Here is an 8,677-nt window from a genome sequence, read left to right as displayed (position 1 = left end):
TTGACTCCCAGCGTTTGCATTTCTACAAAATCTGCTCACTGCATCTCTTGCAAATCATGATTAAGGTAACGTGCTCGAGTTTAAGGAAAGATGTTGACCTCCAGAATGAAAAACAGACAGAAGTCAAACCCTAGTGGGCATTTAATTTCTATCCCACATCACCTCCTCACCTCTAATTTTCTCTGTGCATCACACTTCTTCTGAAATTGTTGCCAGGGAATACAGGCTAAATTGTATGTGAGCTTAAACTATTGGAGACACCTGTGTGTTGAGACACATATTGACATACTGGATTGGTCTGAAGGGTTTGATAGGGCTCCTAACAACATGCTGCTGTGGTTAGTGATTACACGCATGTTCCATTAAATGCATCTTCCCACAGTTACAACAGCACTTTGTTTGTGTAAAGCAGTGCCTGGTAACCTAGCTCCTGTAATAGGCAGGGCATTGTGTTTACTACAGATTGTTTCAAGGACTCACCTGACTGAATTGAAGCAATTCTTGCAGTCACAATGAGAGTCAATTTTTCATTCACAACTCCAGTAGCACCTGAACAGTTTCACCTACAATGTGATTTACAATTGCGCTCTCAAACATTGCCATAGCTGTATCCAGAGGGCCTGCTGCACACACACACACACACACACACACACACACACACACACACACACACACACACACACACACACACACACTGCAGGCAGAGCAGCGCACCAAGTTGGTTCTGTGTGTTTTGGCTAAGGCTGTTGTGCATTCAACAGGCAGTTCGCCCAGGCTCTGAGGTACAGTGCATTTTCCCAGTGATGTGGTCCATCACTGTACCGCAGTGGACCTCTAGGCTCATTGGTTTAGATGGCAGAGGAAAACAATTATAACATTGCTATGTATTTATAGCTGATTCAACATTCAGTCGTTAAAAGGCTCTGTCTGTGCATGATGTTTACCCGTTTTTAAGTTTAGTGTTTGCTTAGTCTTCCTCCCCACAAAAAAAGTATTTTTTTCCAAACTGTGACCAAACGGTACATAGATTTCACTGAAAGCCAAAGCTGAGAGTGGAAAGTCTGTGTCTCTGTTTAAAGAAAGAATACATTTTAAATTGAGACATACAGTTGTCAGACTACAGGTCTGTGCCACTTTCCAGAGACTCAGCATATAAATGATGATATCCTAGTATCATAAGTACAAATATTCACCACTAGAACATTATGAACTGGTTGGGGCCATATGTGTTATCCAACATTTTTATCTGAAGGAAATTGACTGATACAAGAACAGATAAGATATCTCTTCATTGTGTTTTACACCTCAGCAGGCATGCCTGCAGTGACAGCTCACAGACAAGCACTACCTCACAGAGTCTTTGTTCACTGTGACTGGCTGCCTCGCTTACACAGTTATTGCATTTATTGAGGGAGAGCACTGCTTTCTGGAACCTAGTGGGCATTTAATTTCTCCCTCATGACTGTGTTTTCCTCCATTATGACTTGTGTCTGAAGGACTAGAGCTGTATCTGTATCTGCCTGCCATAGCCGGACATTATATCAGCACTGTGAACCCTGTCATGTTTTGTAGTGCACAAGGCAGTTTTGACTAGTTTGACTAGATGTGGAAAATATCTGTTGTTGAAGACTTTAAGCTCAGAACTTTTTTCGCAGAGAAAGAGTGGCTTGGTTCCTCAATGTGGCTGAAATTTCTAGATTAAGTAGTTTAATCCATGTTGTGTTCAACCTGAATACTTTAAATCACAGGATCACTGTAGTCCACAGTTTCTTCAAAATACATGTAAACGGAGAGAAATGTGCCATAAAATCAGAGTTTATCATTTAAAAGCCTTTATAGTTGATGGTAAAAAACACATACTGCTCCTAGAAATAACATTTCAGAGTAGCTTCATCCATTTCAAATTACCCTCAATGGAACTTCACAACACAGATTAGAGTGTGGGATAATCTCATCTCAATCTGTCTGTGGTAATTAGGGGCAGCAGATTACTTCTCACTAATTCATGTGAACTGCTGGTACATTTGTGAAACTGGCTTAATATTGAAATGCATTTTTGCATGCCCCTTTAACTGATCTCTGGAATGACTTATGACATTTTTTCCACTTTTATTTGGGTTTGTAAGTGTGTATCTGAAGGAGCATGCAAGGAAGTATCTCTTTAAATCTAGTCTCTTTTAATTATACTTAATCTGCAGCGGCATGCAGAGTTATTTACCCTAAATGTTCCTGAATAAGAGATGATGCAGCTGACCCTACTCTGTAAGGTGATAGTTTATCATTTTTAGTATTTTCCTTTATTGTCTCTCTATGCAAGCTAAACATATTGTTGCAACATTCATACATTAATTTAATACATTTTATACACTCAAATACTTTTTTTTATTATAAGATTTTATAAAAAATAATTTGACTCAATGAGACAGATGTAATGTAAATTATTCTTTTTTGCATTTATTTTGCATATTGTAGTTTTGTAAATAGTAAATTAGTGGTGTGATAATGCTGCCACAATTATTGTAATACAATTCTTTTCCACATTGCCCACCCTTGAATGTAATGTCTCATTATCTTTCAAGCATTCGAACAATAGTTATAGTATAGTATAGTACAATAGTTTTTTTTTAACAATCTGTTTATTGGATTTTACATAGTTATAAAACAAACAGGCAATATATCTATAATGTTACAATGTCGGATTTTCATGTTAAACATGGCCAAAGCTTCAAATAATGACGTAAACATATTTCAGAGAAATCCCCGTGAGCAAAAACCTCAGATTTCCCCATGTTCTGAACGTTCCGCGTATATTCAAACGTTTTTTTCTACTCTCGTTCTGTGTCACGTAACTCGTTGCTATGATTGGTCATCTCCTCCAGGCAGGCTACTGAAGCATTTTTTTAGGCTAACGTTACTGCAGTGTTTATTGCCACAAATACTGTAGCTACATGCCAACGCCAGAGAAGCTGTAATCTTAGCTACCAATGTTGTTCATTTCTCCTCGATTTTTGGTCACATTACTGCTGAAACATATATGTTTGGGTAGTATTTGGTTTAAAAGCCTTTATCTGCGATTTTTGACGGTAGAAAGTGCTGCTATATTCTATTACTGTCCACTGCTAAGTCCATATGTAAATCCATTTTCCACTCGGTCCAATGAATGGCTTTTACTTGAGGTCCCTCATAGTCAGACTGAGCTTGGCAAGACTGCTTTCTCGTTTGCCGCTCCACATTCCTGGAATGCGGCATGCACAAAGCACCTTAAAATTGGTCTCTCCCCATCTATCAGTCAGTTTAAGGCTTTGATTCTTGTGTCTGTTTTACCTGATTGGTTTATAAGCCTTTATTGGCGTTTTCCACGGCACAAAGTCCTGCTGCATACTCTACGGAGACCTTTAAAAATATTTGCTTTCAGTTTTGTCTTTGAATTTTTCTTTTGTGAAACCCTGTCTGACACTAGCTGTTTGAACATATACCTTTGATGTTTTCATTCATTTACTCAGGGAGTTCAAACCGTTTGGACGTGGCCTTGATCTTAATTCCCTCTCTTATCATTCACCTTTAAGACCCAGAGGGACAACAAAGCCCTGCTAGGACCAATTTGCTCATCTCAGTGTACATTTCTGTCAACTGGGTCATTTCTCATTCCTTTTATGAATGGAAAAACCGACCACCAGATATACAATATGGTGTTTTCTGCATTCTAAGGGTTATTTTATGATGATGATTATTAGGGTTCCAAGCCTGAAGGGGCTGGGAACTGACATATGCAAGGCAACGCGGTTCACAGTACCAGCAGAGATGGGAACCCTATTGAAACCGCTCAGATTTTTATTTTTTTTATTTTCTTTATTCTTCCTTCGGTTAAAGTTGGACTGCAGCCTATACCGTACAAGGTATGCAAAGGAAACTTTCAGGGGTGATAGGGAGTGTGACGTGCAACTGGGAAAGGAAAAATTACTCACTGGACCGTCATGATAAAAAGTTATGAAAAGAATGTTGATGGCACCAGCAGGTGTTGCTATAAAAATCTGAATATGTTTTGCCCTAAATCTTGTGATATAGGCCACGCCCATTTCTGTGTAGACACTTTTTACGCAAAATCGCAATATATGTAAACAAAATTATATATATATATATGCAAAACCTACTTTTGCATACTCCTCCTAGACCGTGAGTCCAATCTGCACAAATATTTCCCAAACTTTGGACCTTCATGATAAAAACAATTTTAAAGAATTTTGATAATCCAAAAATTGCGCAAGTTATAGGTACAGACAAGCACTACCTCACAGAGTCTTTGTTCACTGTGACTGGCTGCCTCGCTTACACAGTTATTGCATTAATTAAGGGGAAGCACTGCTTTCTGGAACCTTAGTGAGCATTTATTTTCTCCCTCATGAATGTGTTTTCCTCCATTATGACTTGCTTGTGTCTGACGGACTAGAGCTGTATCTGTATCTGCCTGCCATAGCCAGGTACAACTTCTTGTACGTTGCAGTCAAAACAGGAAGTGTTGCGTATCTTTACACCGGTATTCCAATTAACACAGAACTTAGCTCCACTGAGGCTCTGTGTGAAATTTGGCAAAAAACAGCCATTAGATGGCGCTGTTTTATTTTTTTATTTTTTTTTGTATTTACTTTTTGTAACTCCTTCCAGAGCGCAAGTCCTAGCTGCATTAGTTGTGTGCTTTTATGCTTGGCTCAATCTCCACTGGGTTTTGTGAGCGTCACAAAGAATTTTATCGTACTGACATTGGTCACTTCGCACAGTACGTTGACTGTCAATTTACCAATCAGAGCGCACTGCCCCACTGCTCACAAAAAAAACAATGAAACAACTGCAAGAAAGCCCCCAGTCTTAACAGTTTATTTTCTTACTTCATCTAGTTAATTTAACTTTAGCAGCTGAGGATCCGTGTAGCAGATTGCTAATTGATCTCTCGCATGAGCATGAAGCTAGAGACCAGGCCAAGGAACGATGGACCTGCTGGCCATGTGAATCCATCAAAATTCACAACAGAAAATAAACAGACAAAATACTCATTGAAGATAGAGCATGTGGGCTCAGCATCGTTTATAAGAGTCATTCTGGGATGAATGCAATTTAAAACTATAGATGCCATATTTTGGGAAGGTTATCTATGTCCAGAGGGGATCAAGTAAAACATTCATTGTAAACTGGATTTGTAGTTACCTTCAGCTTCCTTGGAGATTTGTATAGTTCCTATACTGTATATTGTAGTAAGCTTCACCTCATTGTTGCTACTGAATTCTTGCCTATTGCCTAACATTACTTTGGTTTGATAGCTGTCACACTGGTCAGCTTCAGAGACAAAACAGCAGTGAGCTTGAAACTAGCCCCAAGGTAGTTGTGACATATTTGTATGTTGGCTACTTTGACTTTGATACTAACCCTTCAGGCGGGAAAAGGATGAAAGATTTTTCATAATAGCTTTAATTAGGCAAGGAGTTAATGATTTTCATCCAACAGGGATCTCCCACTGTCTTTCCAAAGTGCAGGGCCCTGATACTGATGAGACTATCTGGTTGTTTGGAGAAATGTAATAGTGTTTATTGTGTGCGCTTCATTGTCTGGGCTCACTTCAAAATGTATCATACTCTGACTAAATAGGGTTGGTAGAGGGAGGTAGCAACGCATTCTCATGAACGAGTTCGAAGATATCAGAAAATGTCAGTCTCTTCGTGTATAGCCTGTTCATTTGCGGTGGCTCGCTGTGAGCTAGCTGGATCTCCATCACGAAGGGAAGCCCGCGGCACTCCATACCTGCGCAAAGTCACCGGTTCTGGGTTACTGGACTACAAAATGCCGAGGCCCTGATAGAGCTCCAGGGCCTGCAGCTAGCCGCGATTCATAGGATTGAAGGGACAGTAGCAGCTAACGAAATCCCTAATGTTCACAAAAATGCATTAAATTGAAATCGGACACCATTGTTAGCTTTATAAGACCTTGGGGTATATGTTATATAAGTGGCGTGACGAAATTTAAACTAAATATACTCTAGTTATGCCAGCAGCTGGCAGCCAGCCAGCTCCGCGGAGCCCCGAGCCCCAGTAGTCCAGTAGCCGAGAAACGGTGACTTTCACTGGGTATGGAGGTTGCCGTTTTATCGTCAGACTGTATGGAGCTCCTAAAGTCCGACACGTCTAACCAAATTTGCAATTAGCCATCAATTTTCATAAAACGGCCCATATTTGAGCTTTATATAGTTGATTTCTCGCATAAAAAAGTCTCAGAAGTGAATTTAATAACGAAATAGCCCGACAAACAACGTATAACTTTACAGTGTCTGAAATATGAGACCTGCTGTCTCGTCTCCAATGTGTTTCTATGGGGTTCGCTCAAACCAATCAGCGCGCAGCTCATCTAAATATTCATGAGCATACCATATTTGGAAGAAAAGCTCTTGTTCCAAATAGAGCCATATTCACAGGGTAGTTAAGGGCCTAATAAAATAGCATTCGGGCAATTTTCAGCCCAACCAATGTTACATACCCTATTAGGAGACCTTAAGGAACAGTGTGAAATACCCTATATAATCATTCTATCACCCCTTTAAGAAAACACCAAACATGAGTCACCCTGTGTGCCCTCACTTCCCTGAATTCTAAAAAACTGAGCCTGAAGTGCTATAATCCACCAGTTTACTATGCTTATGTCTCTACTTTTACTTCAGTTCCACACATTTCCCACATGTGAATTTGACAGTACAGACAACTGAAATTACTACTTTAGCCGGTGGCCATACAGCAATATGATATAACATAGTTAGCTAGTAAGGCTTGGCAATAATTTCATATTATTCTTTATTGACCTTTAGCCCAATTATATGTTGTCATGTTATGATCTTTTCATATTATCATTCTACACATTTCTGTTGTCTTAATAAGGGGTTTTCAAATTCTGAGAGCAGTGAGACTGAACCAAAAAAACTGTGAAGGTGTGCGTCACCAAAAGAATGAGCTGAAAGATGCTAAAACACTTCTATATCTGAAGGGAACTGCAAAGTCAGCTAATAATTATTTGTGAGTTTGTCAGTAAGATCAACTCTTTTCTCATTACACATCGTCATTTGATCCATTGTTAAGATATTGATTATTGCAGCTTTAGAGCTTTGCTTTACACATATGAGAAGTTTGGTCTCAAGTAGTCTTACAAAAATGTTCTGGCTGTTAATACGGTTTGTATTTCTTTAAACCAATTTCTTTAAACCAATCTTAACCGTCCTTTGCCCTTGCAAAAAAGATAGCAGAGAAAGTGGAAGGGGAGGGACTTGTGTCAGGCTTTATCCAAGCAATGTACATCCGTGGAGCCAGACTAGATCTCAGGTAATATAGAACAGTTGTTTTAAACATAAGTTTGATTATTTAATATGTGATTTTACACATTGCCATATTGTGACAGTTTGTGAACATTAGTGCATGTCTGTGTGTACACTGACCTAATAAGCATTGGTTGCATTCTCATAGAAACTTTGATAATGTATTATTTTTTTTTACTTTTCCTCTACATTATGAAAAGGCTAACATTTAAGTTAGTAATCATAAATCCCTGATGATCATCTCATCGGTACCATTTGATGGCAATTCTCATTCCCACTCTCATGCTAAAGCAGACAGCATGCCAGTCACTTGTACTAATTCCAGTTTGGACTGGTGTTAGTGAAAACAGTGGGTTCACAGTGGGTTATTGCCCTGTTGGACTGTTGGAATGTTGGATTGTTGTTGAATTGTTTGGTGTCCGTCCTGCAGGCTGCCTGTATCTGTATGCTCTGTTCTTATTGTCTAACATGTAGAAAAAGACTACAACACATTGTTATATCAGGTAGTGGCAATCTACTGATTGTAGGATTTTATAACAAGTCTCTTAAAAATGCTGACAGCAATTACAATACTTCTTGTAGGCCGCCACATGTGTTTTAACTCTTACAAAGCACTACTTATGATAACATGATCTATCCTACTGGTCTTGGGTTTGTGTTCTTGGTATATACTGTATAAAAGCTTTTATTCACTGAATTGTCATACATGGTGTGGAAAATTACCCTGAAACAATGTACATTTAACACCCCTAAAAACTGGATGTAAATGAACAGTTAATGTTACGGGTGACAACAGGTCAGGAAAGCTTTTGAAGTTGTGTTTGAGGTAGTTAAGGATAGTGCTACAGAGCTTGCAGTTTCAGAGTCCCTGAAACACACCAAAAATAACCTGTTTTGAGTGTATCATGTAATTTCGTGTGATGGACTATGGTGAAATGAAGATCAGCAGTAGTTTATAAAGCTGAAGGATTTGAGAGGGAGTATTCTGTAAAGTGCACAGATGGTATTTATACCCACATTGATTAAAATGTCATTTCTCAATTCAAATGAGATTATGTGGTTGACAGATTCGAGACTGAATTTTGCAGTTTAGTTTTACAGCACGTAATGTGGATTTAAGCAGCATAGAGGTGTAAACTCTGTATCAGTTGCTGTGCATGGATTGTCGCTGTAGATTGTGAGTCACTCGCTGTCGTCACAGGTCAGTTAACATGTTTGCCTGAATTTTCCTGGGATCAGCATGGGATTCAGCTCACAGAGGCAACTTGTAGTGGGAAAATACTCTTCACACACATATCATTATGCTCTGTATTTCACTGCAGAGCTTTACAG

Source organism: Sander vitreus, chromosome 12 (assembly GCF_031162955.1).
Source record: "Sander vitreus isolate 19-12246 chromosome 12, sanVit1, whole genome shotgun sequence".
NCBI lineage: Eukaryota > Metazoa > Chordata > Actinopteri > Perciformes > Percidae > Sander > Sander vitreus.
This window is presented reverse-complemented; position numbering follows the sequence as displayed.